The sequence below is a fragment of the Microcebus murinus genome, chromosome 28 (assembly GCF_040939455.1).
Source record: "Microcebus murinus isolate Inina chromosome 28, M.murinus_Inina_mat1.0, whole genome shotgun sequence".
NCBI classification, from domain to species: domain Eukaryota; kingdom Metazoa; phylum Chordata; class Mammalia; order Primates; family Cheirogaleidae; genus Microcebus; species Microcebus murinus.
The window spans coordinates 573,092-587,645 of NC_134131.1; the positions used below are offsets into that span (position 1 = coordinate 573,092).

At 58.6% G+C, this 14,554-nt stretch overlaps 1 protein-coding gene across 2 annotated transcripts in view; it reads left to right on the top strand.

Annotated features, from left to right (window-relative positions):
- The window catches only part of CPLX2 (complexin 2), a 75,872-nt gene that overhangs the window by 2,711 nt on the left and 58,607 nt on the right, over positions 1–14,554 (top strand). Inside the window, exons 1-3 of one of the 2 annotated variants that reach the window (XM_075998455.1) lie at positions 5,300–5,398; positions 5,869–5,921; positions 8,037–8,119. The gene's annotated coding sequence lies outside the window, so the exon portion shown is untranslated. Of the gene's footprint in view, positions 1–5,299; positions 5,399–5,868; positions 5,922–8,036; positions 8,120–14,554 lie in introns of those variants that run through there. The other variant, XM_075998456.1, reaches the window with a different exon arrangement.

A 14,554-nucleotide genomic window follows, 5' to 3' on the forward strand; every position in this document is an offset into this window, starting at 1 on the left:
CAAAAGGAAAAAAAAAAAAAAGACATATCAATTCCCATAAAGAAAAAGTGAGAGCTTCCCTTCCAAAGTGATCTAAATCATGAGCTCATAAGGATAGAAGCTTAGAGCTACTACGGAGATCACTGATGTGGACATCAGTAAGCCCGACGGCATGTTTTACGAATGAAGGAGACAAGGGTGGGAAGTGGGGAGGAATTTGCCCAAAGTTCCACAGTGCTGAGACCAGAGCCAAGATCTTTGAACTCATAAACAAGTAGGAGAAAACGGGGTAGCATTTTCTTCTCCAGCTCAAAGAAGCTGGAAGGAAGAAGAGCAAGAGAGGGAAGAAATACCCCTCTTGGTTCTCAAGAGGATGGCCAGCGTGTGACTGTTGGTCTTTGAGATCCTTGGCAAATGTCCCTTGCATATGCTTTCTAAGTCAGTCTGTGGCACCTATCTTGTGGCCACCGTGCTAAGTCTCCCCGGCCGGCCCCTTGGTTCTCGTTGGCAAAGGGCTCTGCGGCCAGACACCCAGACCTCATTTCTGTGGGCTTCCGCTGGCCACGGGCGGCGTGCTTTGCCCTGTATTGGGCCGTTACAGCCCCCGGCTGCAGACGTCCCCTCCTTTGAGGCGTTGAACGAGCAGCGTTTGGCCCAGCTTCTGGCAGGACTCAGAGCTCTCGTGCCCTTTCCGAGCACAAAGTCTCACCAATTACTGACGACGTGTGTGATGGCCACGACTTGGGCCCGTGTGCCCCACTGGGGCTCTGGGGCTCCGACTTCCCACCCATTTTCACTTTTCAGGGAAGCCCCTGCCTGCAAAATGAAGTGGGCGGCATCTCACAAGTTCCCCCAGATTCTTACTTATTAGGTGGACAAGTGGGGAACACGTCATGCAAGGAGTTCTTGGCGTCCCCGGTGAAGGGAAGGCCGCAGGGAATAGCCAATAAAATGACCTTGCTCCTAGGAGTACGGTTGCAGGCCAGACAAAGGGGAGTGACAGACACAGCCCACTTCCGCTGGTGCAGCCATGCCAGCACGAGCCTGGGACGATCTAGACGCGCTGCATTCCTTGGACCTCACCGAATGGCAGTGTGGGACCCCCGAGGGAGGGACGCAGTGAGCGAATGCTCCTCCTCCAGGATGCTCACGCACCGCGCAGCTATTCTGTGTCAGGCGCTGCTCCGGGTGACGGTGACACGGCGCCAAGAGACACCTCAGACTGTCCTCGTGGGCTGCACACTCGAGGCAGGCACAGTCACTGGGAACAAGTAAAAGGTCCATACGAAAACATTCAGACAGACAGACCGACACAGACAGGGAAGGCCGTGCGAAGTGCTGACGTGGGACTGAGCCCCAGTAACAGGCAGGAGTGAGCCACGTGGGAGAGAACATTCCAGGCAGAGGCCCCAGGGTGAGCCCGGCCTGTCTGGGGCAGGCGGGAGGCCAGCAGGGCTGGGGCAGAGCGCGCGAAGGGACAGTAGCAGCAGCCGCAGGCAGGGAGGACAGGGACTAGAGTGTGCAGAATCTTCTAGGCCGTGGCCGGGACCGGGTTTTATTCTAGATGCAATAGATTGTCTCCGGATGGCTTTGAGCAGGAGAGTGATAAAAACAAAATGGTTCTGTTTTTAAAAGATGCCTCTGGCTGCCATGTGGAGAGTGGATGGTGGCGGGCGCTGGGCCGGGTGCCGGAGAGGCAGGAGGGGTGGGACGCAGCCCCCTCCACATGGGGGTGCTCGCATGAGCCCAGGAGACAGCGCACAAAGACAATAGGGTCGCCATGGCGTGCAAGGCATTGTGGGGACACAGAGGTAAGAACTGAGTCGCCCTGGGAGGAATCGGGGAAGGCTTTCTGGAGGTGGGTGACGGATGTGGAATTGCACCTGGAAAATGGGAGTGGCTGAGGCTGGTGTGCCCAGGGGTGGGGAGGCGGCGTGGCCCAGGTGCCAGCCCCGCCAGCCCCTCCAATCCCCGCCCTGCCGTCCAGGAGCTGTGCGGGCTCAAACAAGTCGTTTACCCCCCGAGGGCCTCAGGTACTCATCTTTGAAATGGAGGAGAGGAGACTCCAGATAACTTATTTCAAAGGATTTCTGTGAGAGTCAAACAAGTTGGAATATGTGAAGCACTCGGTCTTGGCACTTAGAACGTGCTGTGTGAGTTTTTGAGTATTGCTTAAAAAAAAAAAAAGGCAAAATGAAGTGGGAGAGCAGGGAGCACATGCTAGAAATGTTAACGACAGCCCAACTCTGAGGGCCTCCAACCCCAGGCCAGAGGCGTTCATCAAGCAAGGAGGAGCCATCAAGGGCTTTTAAGCAGGGAGATAGGGGTGGAGAATGAAGTAAAATCCAAAGGCCCAGAGAGGGCAAGACACTTACTCGCAGTCACACAGCCATTGCTGAATCAGTAGCCAAATAGGGGGAAAAGTGCAGAAACCTTGAGTCCTCAAGAAGGTCAGTGGATGCCGGGCGCGGTGGCTCACGCCTGTAACCCTAGCACTCTGGAAGGCCAAGGCAGGCGGATCGCTCGAGGTCAGGAGTTCGAAACCAGCCTGAGCAAGAGCGAGACCCCGTCTCTACTATAAATAGAAAGAAATTAATTGGCCAACTAATATATATAGAAAAAATTAGCCGGGCATGGTGGCGCATGCCTGTAGTCCCAGCTACTCGGGAGGCTGAGGCAGGAGGATCGCTTGAGCCCAGGAGTCTGAGGTTGCTGTGAGCTAGGCTGACGCCACGGCACTCACTCTAGCCTGGGCAACAAAGCGAGACTCTGTCTCAAAAAAAAAAAAAAAAAAAAAAGGTGGCGGCTTGCTTAAGGCAGGTGGCCAGGGGAGACTTCCAGGAACAGGTACTGAAGCTCATATCCGAAGGAGGAAGAGTCAGTGGCTATGAGCCAGGCGGCCAGGCAGAAGGCACGGAATGCAGAGGTCCTGGGACAGAACCCGGGAGCAAGGGGCGGGTGGTGGCCGGTGAGGGCAGAGAGGCCACAGGGCTCCGCCAGGCAGGGCTCCGCCAGGCAGGGCCTTGAGGCTGTGCCGAGTCTCCGTGATGCAGAGGGGCAGCAGAAATCCAAACTGTGGTGAAGTCACTTCCCTCAGTCACGCAGCCAGTAAAGGGCTGGATGGGGTAAAGCCCAGGTCAGAGTGATCTCCTGGACCCTCCAGGTCCCCAGTGCCTGCTGCCATCTCTCGAGCAGGGGCAGGAGCAGACACGTCTGCTGGGATGCGAATCGTGGGGGCTGCCACTGCACCACGCAGAGCCTTGCGGGCGGCATCCTGGTGCCGGGGGGGGGGGGGGGGGGGGGGGGGGGGGGGGGGCTGCAGGGGCGGGAGGAGACACAGGGGCCCTAGGGCCGGGGTGAGGCGCGGAAGAGAGGCTCTTGCCTCAGGTGCAAAACGGAATGGTTGCTAAAAACTCAGTCACAAAGCTGAATCCCATTTTATGAAATTTTTAAAAATGAATGCAAAAAAAAAATACATGATGAATAAAATGTCAAAAATTTTAAATAAAGGCAGGATGCAAAGCAGCAGGGATCAGGGTGAGGAAGGTGGGCTGAGTTGCGTGTACATAGGCTCTAATCCTGGCCCCAAGACATATATTTGCTCCACTGCAGGGCCACCACCTGGGCCAAGGCCCCGCTCTGCTCCCGTTGGGGGCCAGCAGTGGCAGCCAGTCTGCTTAGGATGGACTGAAATTAAGAAATTGCTCCCGTTGGAGGCCTCAGAGCCCACTGCCTGCCTCTGCCGTGCGGCCAGGAGGGGACGCTGGGCCTGCAGCCGCAGGACCGCTGGCCTAGGGGCAGACCCACCATCGCATGCGGGGGACCCTCATTGAGGGGTGTCGCTTCTCGAGCTTCAGCTCCCCCCTCTGTGAACTCGAGACTAATGGAATACCTAGTCCCCAGGATTTAGTAAGAGACTGTATGGAGTCCCCCGGCACCTGGCTGCTCACAGTGCGGTCTATAGACCAGCAGCGCCAGCAGCCCCTGGGAGTTTATTAGAAATGTTGAATCTCAGGCCAGGCACAGTGGCTCACGCCTGTACTCCCAGCACTTTGGGAGGCTGAGGCGAGAGGAGTGATTGAGGCCAGGAGTTTGAGACCAGCCTCGGCGACATAGCTAGACCCTGTCTCCAAAAAAAAGAAAAAGAAAAAAGCTAAAAAAAAAAAAAAAAAAAAAGGAGTGCAGAGTCTCTCAGCCACATCCCAGACCTACTGAATCAGAAGCTGCATCTTAACAAGACGCCCCGGTGACTGGCACATACATTAAAGTCTGAGAAGCCGGTCGACTCTTGGCATATAAAGAATGCTCATTAGATGTTAGTGCTACTCCCCTGCCTACTAAACTCTCAGTTAGAGTCTGACTCAGGCAAGAGGAAAAACCCAAAATGTAGAGAGGAGCTCCGAAGATGGACACTTCATTAAATTTTAAATGTGCGAGTTTTTAAGCCAAGGGAGCCTGGCCGAGTTCTTTCTGCACTCAGCCATATGGCTCCTCCACTGTGTTCATATGTAAAATGGGAATAATAGTCACAGCACCGCATATGGTTGTTGTGGAGATTAACTGAGACAATATTAGGGAAACACTCAGCACCGTGCTTGGCACCCAGCAGTTGTTGGATAAACTCTTGCCACTCTTGCCGTTGCGATACATTGCCCCTGAACACAGACCTTATTACCATGCAACGAAATAGACAACATTCGCATGGATCTTTGCCATTCGTAAAGCACTTTAGTTCGTCATACCATTTTAACTGACTCTCGCAACCCTTAGAGTAAGATAGCATGAAAGAGATCAATTTTCAGAGAGAAAAAAAAAATAAAACTAGACTTGAGGGTGAAGTGAGTTGTCCAAGTTAACTAAGGTTTAAATCTCTGGAGTCTGACACTAAAATCTGTTGTCAGACAGAGCACCCAGCCAGTAACGATGGAAAATATAAAAAAAAAAACTGAATAAGACAACATTAGACTCTAGAGAAGGTGGTGTCCACCCTTCCTATTTTGCAGGAGGGAAAACCGAGGCCCACGGAGGCCCACGGAGGGGAAGAGACACGACGCTCAGGGTCCCTCAGGCAGGGTGTCAGCCCTGGGGACAGAACCCAGTTTGCAAGGCTCTCCATCCAGAGTCCTTCCCAATGTCCAGACCCCTTTTCCTCCCCCAGCGGGCCAGTCTCCACCCGCTGAGCCTGGGCTGCCTGGCATCCCTGGGCTGGCTCCGCGGGCGGGCGGGTCTAGTGGTCAGGAAGCCTCCAGTGGCCACCTTCCCTTCCAGCCAATCAGAGGAGGAGCTGGCGTTGCCAAGGGGAGGGCTGCAAGGTTGCTAGGACACGGTCTACAGGGAGACCTTTGCCGGAGTTGGTTCTGGCACCCGCCACAGTGGCTTTCTTGAGGGCTGGAAGAGAGACTCCATCTCCACAGGGGAGGTCAGCCAATAGGAGGGGTGACCGCCGCCGACCCTCCCATGGCGCTGCCCCCACCCCCACCCCACCCCCGTGCCAGCCAAGCCAGCAGGCCAAGTCCCGTTCTCCCTCCACCCCACGCCTCGCTGAGCACCAAGCCCTGCCGCCCACTCCTCCTGCCCCTGCCAGCCCCGGCCACGGCGTCGCACCTCTCTCCGTCCACGGCCTGGGACGGAGCCCAGGCTCCCCTCCTCGTGCCCCCCTCTCGCCCCACACCCTGCTGCCCCTGGAAGGGTCCCTCTGAGCACGAAGCTGAGCCCCCCGGGCCCTCCCCACCGCCCTCAAGGTGAAGCCCAAGGCCTTGCGAGGCTCCCCCTCGTACACTGGCCGTGACGGGCGGCCAGTCCCATCCTTTGCCCCCGGCCCGGGCCAGGCGACACTCCCCCACGTCTGCCCCACGCCTGAGCCGCCGCCACTCCCTGCTGCCCTTTCAGAGACGCCTCCAGCTGCTCCCGCCAGCGGCCGCCGGGCGGACCCGTGTCAGAGGGTGAGCCTGGGTGTCGCGTGGTGTTTTAGCCGTCTGCTTTCCCTGTTGTGTCCCCATTAGGCTGCGGGCTTTTATGTCTCGCTCCCAGAGTGAGATGAGAGACCTGGGCTCCAACCGTGCAGGGCCAAGACCTGTCTGGGCCTCCACTGCAGGCACCCTCTGCGTGGCGGGAACGCCAGAGACTGTGGGCGTGGGGCGCGGCGCCGCTGTGTTTGCACGCCGGGGCCCAGCACAGAGTGGGCACCGACCGTGCGCGCCCAGCGAGTCCCTCACCTGCACCGTGGCCATTCCTGGTGCGTGAACGGGCTCTGCAAAGGGGGAAGCCCCGTTCGAGCGTGAGTTGTGATCACTGTAATAGCGATTCGTCCAAGTTAACTAGGAGTTCGCTCTCTGGGGTCTGACGCCCTCCTGATCCCCCACAAGTTCCTAAGTCATCCCGACAAGTGCCCTGCACACCCTTCCTTCGTGGAAGGAAGTTTCCTAAGCACCTACTATGTGCCAGGTGCTGAGCCAGCTGTCTGGGCCTCGGCAGGAAGTAGGCGTCAAGCACACAACTGCACCACCTGTCTGTCTTTCCTTGCCTTCTTGGAGGTTGCCCTCCTGACCTTGCACACAGGACAGGTGGCTCCACCTGAGGACAGGTGGCTCTACCTGAGGACAGGGGCATGACCATTTGCTCTCGGATGCCCACTCCCCGGGCAGACATCAGACATCACACCCGCCCCCCACCTCCCACCCCAGCCGGTTGGGAAGCAGCAGCATCTGCCCTGTTTTCAATCCAGTGGCTAGTTTCGAACTCAGATGTTGCCAGCCCCCCGAGGGCAAGGATCATGCCTGCTTTTTCGCTGCTAGGTCACCAGCATTTAGAACGTGGCCTGGCACAGTCATTAACCCATTTAGTTATTCATTCATTCATTCATTCATTCACTCACTCAGCAGATACTTATCAAGTCCTAATAAGTGCCAGGCTCTAGGGGCGCCTGGGGGGCCCCCAGCCAGCTCCTGTCCTAGCCATGGGCCTGGGGCGTTTGAGTTGCCAGGAGGTGACAGTTCCTGCAGTCGCTGATCTCTGCTAGAATCCCTGCTTCACCCCGTACTGTCTCTGTGGCCTGGGAGAACCCTTCACTCCTCCGAGCCGTCGCCTCTCTGAACGAGAGGGTCCTATCTGCTTCCTGTAGCCACTGTGAGCACAACTGTCGTCACTGAAAGAAGAGGAAATATGGTGCTGGGGGGGAGGTGACAGATCACATTGGCGGGGGCGGCGGGGGTCTGAGAGGACATTGCATCCCGCCAGGAGGGGCCCTGGCTGCGGCAGAGAGCAAGAGCTGGTGTGGGGAGAGCAAGGGTTGTGGGTTCTGATCCTAGCACCAGGCTTACCCCGTGTGGCCTCCGGCAGATCATCTCCCTCTCGCCACGTCTGTATTTTCACCTGCAAAATGCAGATGGGACGCTGACCTCACTTTCCCTGAGTATGTGCACTCGAATCCAGCAGGCTCGGCCGGCAGAACTTCACTGGGCACCTGCGTCCCGACCGGTCTTGTGCCGGTTCTGGAAACAGAGTCACGCGAGAGCCAACCTTTGCCTCGTAAGCAACGCTTGGAGCCCCTGGAATGAAGAAAGCAGAGGGAGCTGATTGGAATCGAGGGGCTACAGTGTAGCAGATAGCTTCACAGGCGTGGTCTTCTTTAACAACATTGTTGTAATAATAATAATAATAATAATGAGCACTGATGTAGCACTTCATGTGTGAGGTTGGTACTAGCAGGAGCCCCATTTTACAGATGAGGAAACTGAGGCTCAGAGAGATGTCATAGATGTCCCCAAAACCAGATTCAGAGCCAGATGTGATTGGCGATAAATCCTGTCCATTTGCACCAGTGAAAAGTCACAGCGTGGCTAACGGCAGGACACGAGTGTTGCCTGGACCAGGGAACCAGGCGGGTCAGCCGCGCTGAGGCCAGGGGTCGGGTCTGGCCCCAGGCGGGCCCATCCTGCCCACGCTGTTGCCGGCACGAGAGAAGCAGCGGTGGCCTTGGGAGCGGTGGGGCAGACCCCCCCAGGGCCTGGGCTCCCCCGAGAGCTCTCTCCTCACCCCTCCACGCCCTCTCTCCCCAGGAGGCTGTGCCGCCCGCCCGGCATGCTGTCTGCTCGGCTCGGCGACTGAGGCTCCCGCGTCCCAGCTCTGCCAGGAAGCCAAGGTAGGGCCCTGCTCAGCGCCTCGCCCCACCCCGGCACCCCAACGGAGGGTGCCGTGGTGGCCTTTCCCCGCGGCCGGCCGGCGAGCACGCCCCTCCTGGGCACGTGGGTGTGGGGTGCCGCCTTGCGTTTCCAGACCGTTTACAGCAGAGAAGCACTTTCCTGCACGCGTTGTTACCTTTTCAATGCTCTCCCTGAAAACCCGAGATGGGTATCGTTATCCCCGGGTTACCAATGAGGCAACTGAGGCTCAGAGAGGGGAAAGGAGTTGCCCAAAGACACACAGCTGGTAGGTGGCTGAGTCTGAATTCCCACCTGCCTTTTCTCGTCTGCATCCGGCGGCCCGTGCGTGCGCGTTGTGGGTGCTTGGGCCGCGCCGGACGCGCGGATGAGCAAACCCATGAGCTGCCGGCGACGAGCGACGGGGCAGAGGGCTGGGCTGGGACCCGGCCGTCCCGTCGTTGCCAGGCCCCACGCTCCTCCTGCTGCAGGGCAGCGGCCCCTGCACGGAGGGGCCGGCACCCCCGTCCCCCGCCCCACCCCGGAGCCCGGCATCTCGCGGTTGGAGCAGTCAGCCCCAGCTCCTCTTCCGGGTGGCGGGCCACGCTCGGACCACGCCCGCCGTCCCCTCCATCCACACTGCCTCTTCCCCACCACCCACTGCAAGTCATCCGCGTGCATGGTTGTAAACTTGTTTCTTTAAATAAACAGTCTTGAGTTTCATACCAAATAGGCTCTTAAGAGGAGGAACGTCTCCAGGCCACCTCATATTTAGCATACAGTGAGCCACATATTTGTACAGAGAGAGTGTGTGTGGATGTAGAGATCGCCCGATCGCTATAGATATCGTTTGCTCGTCCAGATGGGAGCTATTTAGGATGCTGAGTCATTCGCGGCGAATGCCACTGAGGGATTCCAGGCTGGGCTCCGAGCCCCAGCACTGCGGACCTCGCGGCTCTCTGCTCCTCTTCTCCGTTCACAAGTGGGGGAGGGGGCCTCCCGTCACAGGGCAGGGACAGAAGGGGACATTTCAGGCACATGGGTTATGAGAGACAGCCTCATAACCTGTGCCCATTTGCAGATCGTCTCGTCCAATTCCTTCCTTGCGTAGGAGAGAAAACTGAGACTCGGGAAGGGAAGGGACTTGTCCAGTGTCACAGGGAGCCGAGGACAGAGCTGGCACCAGGGCCCAGGCCTTCTGGGTGCCGTCTGGGGCTCTCTCCACACTCCTGGCAACCTTCTTCAGCTTTCCCTCCAGTGTCTTGGCATTTCCAAGCCCAGGAGCTTCCTTTCCTCTGAAAATGTGGAGATGTCACTGAGCACGTCCATCTTTGGGCTCCCCCGGGACTCAAGCCGTGTCCCGCTTACTGTGATATCCCCCAGCCCCGTGCTAGCTAAGACCCGCACAGCCTGGGTGTCTGGTACTGAGTGTTACGTAAGAGCAAGCCCAGCACCAGTCCCGGGGAACCCTGGTTCTCCGTTTGAAGAAGCGCCCGTTTACCCCACTCTCTCCTCCTTGTCTCTACGCCAGTTCCCTATCCGTGCAAAAATAGACTCCCTCCCACTCACCACCCACCTCTGCCCAATTCTATAATGAATCAATTTTATTAATAGGCTTTGGAATAGAAACTTGGGGGGAAAAAAAAGGCTTTTTTGTGTGAAAGTCCCCCTTTATCTCCCTTTGTAGTTCGATTCTCAGAGAATTCTAATAAACTGGTCAGGTGGGATTTGGCCTTACATGAAATATCCATCCATCCTTTTCCCTCCATACAGAACGTATTTGTTTAAGCACTCGGTGACCTCTGTCCTTTATTGCAGATTCTTTTCAATTGTTCTAAGAGACGGTGGATGAGATGGAAAGAGCCAGGCTTTGGGGTTAGGGCCAGGTTAAATTCTAGCTGTCCACTTACTGTTCTGTGTCCACAGTGATCGCTGTGGGAACCAAATGAGATGATGTCTGTAAGGTGGCTGGCACATAGCAAGTGATCGATGCAGGTTTGTGAGCAAGCCAGCAGAAGAGTGAGCGAGCGGCTCAGGACCCCTACGAACCAGATCCTACGGGGCCAGAGACCAGCTGACACTGCAGTTTGAGGTCTCAAGGTCCTACGACGCTAAGAATGTGGTGTGAAAAGTCTTGGAGAGCAAACCCCATGGCTAGGCTGCCAGTCGGCCTGTCTGTAGGCCAGAAAAGGAGGTTGTCTCTCCAGCCCCTTGTGCAAGGGATTTCTGCAGCTCAAGAGGTTTGAGCCTGGAATCTAGGTTCGAAAGAGGAAACGCCTTGAGAGCCAAGGTCACGTCATGCTAACTGTTGGATCCCGCCTTTCCACCAGCTAAAACCTGGCTCGGGGCAGCACGGGACAGGCCCGAGGGCCACAGTGAGTGAGTGCTGAGTGCAGTTGAGGGCAGTGGAGTGGAGTTGACTGGCTGGGCGTGGCCTGAGGAAAGCTGGCCTGAGTTGACTTGGCGTGAATTGACTTGAGTTGTCTTTGAGTTCACTAATGGACCCAACACTCAGATCCACCAAAAGAGAAGCCTTCTGGAGCTTGCACTTAGCTCGGACCAGGTCTCATAGCACAGGGGGGCCTCTGTAGGTGACGTTCTAGGGACATTGCAGGGCCCTCCGAAGATGGGGGCATCTCGGAGGGGACCAGGGCCACAGTCGGGACTGAGGAAACAGATGGCAGCCTTGGCTTGGTCAGAGGACACCACAAGGCTAAATAACTGTCCCTTCGGCAGCATTAAAACTTACCATCGGAATTCTACCAGGATCTTTCCATACATTTAAGGCAAATAGGTGCCTCCCTTCCTGGCATAGGAAGGCCTTTCTGGGGCCACTCTCTGCAGTGGGAGGGCGGTCACTGGGTTTTCGGGTCACACAGACCCACCAGTGAGGAGAGAAGACAGGCGAGGCCAGGAGCCAGGCAGAGCTTCCTGCTGCAGATGCGGCACCACTGTGACTGGTCCTCCCGTGGGAGTGAGGCTGTGACCCTCGCCCCAGGCAGTGTTTGCTGCAGTAAACAGGGACCCCCGGAGCCACAGCAGGGAATCGGCGGGACCTCCAGCCTCACAGTGTGGGGGGAGCAGTTGGTATGGTGGGGGCCCCATCCCAGGCACTGCCCACCGCAGGTACAGCCAGGCACCTGCGGGAGGGAGTGAGAAGACCAGTGCGCCTCTGTGAGCAGGGGCTGCCCTCGCTGCACCTGGCCACACCTGGCCACACCTGTGTCTGTCCCCCACACGGGTCTGGGATCCCTCGGTGGAAACATCCTGTTCCTCAGAGTTCCGCTTTGCACCCTCTAAAACCTGGGTGCAGATGAGATGCCAGCGTTCGATGAATGAATAATTAGGTCAGAATAAGGCTTAGGAAGCCAGTGGAAGATTTCAAGATGGCAAGATGGAAAATTTCAAGATGGCAAGATGGCCAAGGTCCAAGGTGTAGATGCCCAGCCAAGAAAACTGCCCAGGCCAGACGCCGGCCCTCCGGAGTTTGGCTCACAGGGAGCTCGGACTCAGTGGCGTCAGGGACAGGGTGGTGTGGCGTGGGTTTGCACTGATGCTCCATAGGGCCCCGGGCTGCTGGGAAGGAAGGGCAGGCCCTAAAGAGGCAGCTCTGGGTCCCCCAGTCCCCGTCTCAATCACAAAAGCTCTGCTTTTATCTGTTTCATATATTGGATTTCCACATATATTTCCATTTTTTAAGGATTCTTTTGATTTAAAAATGCACTTGGAAAGCACTGTGTCGAAAGAGCCGAGGCATGTGCAGGCAGACCATCAGCCCCGCCCTCCAAGGGTGGGGGGGGTTGGCAATTGCCCCCCCCCCAAGTCCCACATTCTCACCCCAACGCCCCTCCCAGGGACTCCTGGGGGTTCGCCAAGATGGCCCGAGTGCGGGTGACTGGTGCTGTATGAGGTGACTTTGGGCAGTATACCGATGAACGTTTATTATTTTAGCAGCTCACAACTGACACATGCTAGAAACATATAACCAGAACACCAGACTCTATGATTTATGGAAATAATATATAGCATTTCCTTTGAAAATAAAATTGTGTGCTTTTTTTAAAAAAAAAAAAAAAAGGCAAATCAATTTAAAGAGAAACACTAAGTAAATGGATAGTACTTACAGGGCGGAATCACGAAGTTGGCACGCAAATAACTGAAATTTAAGGGGGGATTGAAATAATCTATGTAAAATACCTAGCACAGTGCCTGTCACTGAGGAAGGGCTCAGAGAGTGAGTTCTTTTATCCTTCTCTTTATGGGAACTCCCCTGGCGCAACCTGGAACCAGGCTCGTCCCCTGGGACAGAGTGGGGGCCCAGGCCCAGTGGGTGTGGGGGCAGGTGCGCGGGGGCCCAGGCCCAGTGGGCGTGGGGGCAGGTGCGCGGGTGCCCAGGCCCAGTGGGCGTGGGGCAGGTGCTGGGGGGGGGGGCCAGGCCCAGTGGGCGTGGGGGCAGGTGCGTGGGGGCCCAGGCCCAGTGGGCGTGGGGGCAGGTGCTGGGGGGGGGGGCCAGGCCCAGTGGGCGTGGGGCAGGTGCTGGGGGGGGGGCCAGGCCCAGTGGGCGTGGGGCAGGTGCGCGGGGGCCCAGGCCCAGTGGGCGTGGGGCAGGTGCTGGGGGGGGGCCCAGGCCCAGTGGGCGTGGGGCAGGTGCCCGGGGGCCCAGGCCCAGTGGGCGTGGGGCAGGTGCGTGGGGGCCCAGGCCCAGTGGGTGTGGGGGCAGGTGCGTGGGGGCCCAGGCCCAGTGGGTGTGGGGGCAGGTGCTCGGGGGGGCCCAGGCCCAGTGGGCGTGGGGCAGGTGCGCGGGGGCCCAGGCTCAGTGGGCGTGGGGCAGGTGCACGGGGGGCCCAGGCCCGGTGGGCGTGGGGCAGGTGCGCGGGGGCCCAGGCTCAGTGGGCGTGGGGCAGGTGCACGGGGGGCCCAGGCTCAGTGGGCGTGGGGGCAGGTGCTCGGGGGCCCAGGCCCAGTGGGCGTGGGCCAGGTGCACGGGGACCCAGGCCCAGTGGGCGTGGGGCAGGTGCGCGGGGGCCCAGGCCAGGTCCGGCTGGGGGGCTGCAGGATCTCGGGGCAGGCGGAGGCTGCTGAGGCAGCATTTTGCATGGAGTGGGCACACACCACCAGTGGCCCGTGGAACAATTTTAAGAGTTATTCAGGCATGAATTAAACACCCCTGGGAGACACTTGCTGCCTTTTCGGCTGATTACATCACAGAGACAGTCTCCACTGGAGGTTAGCCTCTACTTAAACACCTCTCTAACACATGTTGGTCTTCCTTTTCAAGGAAGAGGCTCAGCCCTCAGCTGGCAACAGTGTCTAGCTGGAAACTGAATAACAGCAGGTACCTTCCCTGTGTTTGTTTCGTGCCGTTATAGAACATGGTAAGAAACCTTCCATTTATAGAGCATGGTACTGGTTTCCCGTTCAGGAGAGTGATCGCACGCTGCCTTCCACACGCGTGCACCGACGGCCACAAAGCCGCGTGTCCCTCCCGGGTGTTTGACACAGAGCAGACACTAGCACAAGCAGGACGGACACAGGACAGAGAGAGAGGCGGTCCCCGGCTGAGGGAAGAGCTGACCCGGCCAAGACTCCGGTCTGGTGCCCGCGCCGGGCCCGGGAGCAGGGGCGTCTCCGGGCCCCCGCCACAGCCTCCCTCCACGGCAAGCCGTGTCCTGGAGGGCAGAGGAAGCTGCACCCTAAGGAAGAGCAAGACTGCTGAGCAGCGGCCGGGACCTGCTGGCCTGACCAAGCCGGAGTCCAGGCACCAGGACGGGTCGGGTCAGCGGGCGGTGCGATCGAGGCCGTGCGGGTTTCCGGTTTCCAGCAAGTCTCGGTCCCCAAAGGACGACCCCGGAGCTCCGGCAGACGGACCGGAAGGAGCCGAGGCTGGGGAGGAGGCAGCCTGTGCTGGCGAGGCCGCAGGGGAGTCAGGTGTGGACCCGGAGAGTTCCCGCCAGCCTGCGAGAGGGGCCGAGAACTGCCACCGGCCCAGGGAGGGGGGGATTGGAGGTCATGAGAGAGCGCCCGGGGTCACAGGCGACGGTGCCCATCAGGCACGGGCAGGGAGGGCGGGCGGGCAGCACAAGGGTCCAGAAACAGGACCTGAGGCTGGTTCTGCCGAGGCTCCCCAGGGGAGCCACGTGGGCCATGGCCACCCTCCCTCCTCGCCGCTGCTGGTGACTCACAGCCCGGGCGGCAGGCAGCGCGGGTCCTCCTCTTGGCCGGCAGAGCTTGAGGAGGCCTGCCTGGACTGCCGCCAAGACTGAGCACTAGGGGCGGGTGGTTCCCAGAAAGAAAAGCAAGGGGCTGTCGCCAGGAGGGGGACGGGTTGGGGCAGCCCCAAGCAGCCGCTGTCTGCCTGGGGGGCCGAGGCAGTGGCAGGCGCTGTGCTCGCTGGCCTGACTCTCTGGGGCCGTCCCCAGGGCCTCCTTTCTCCTGCC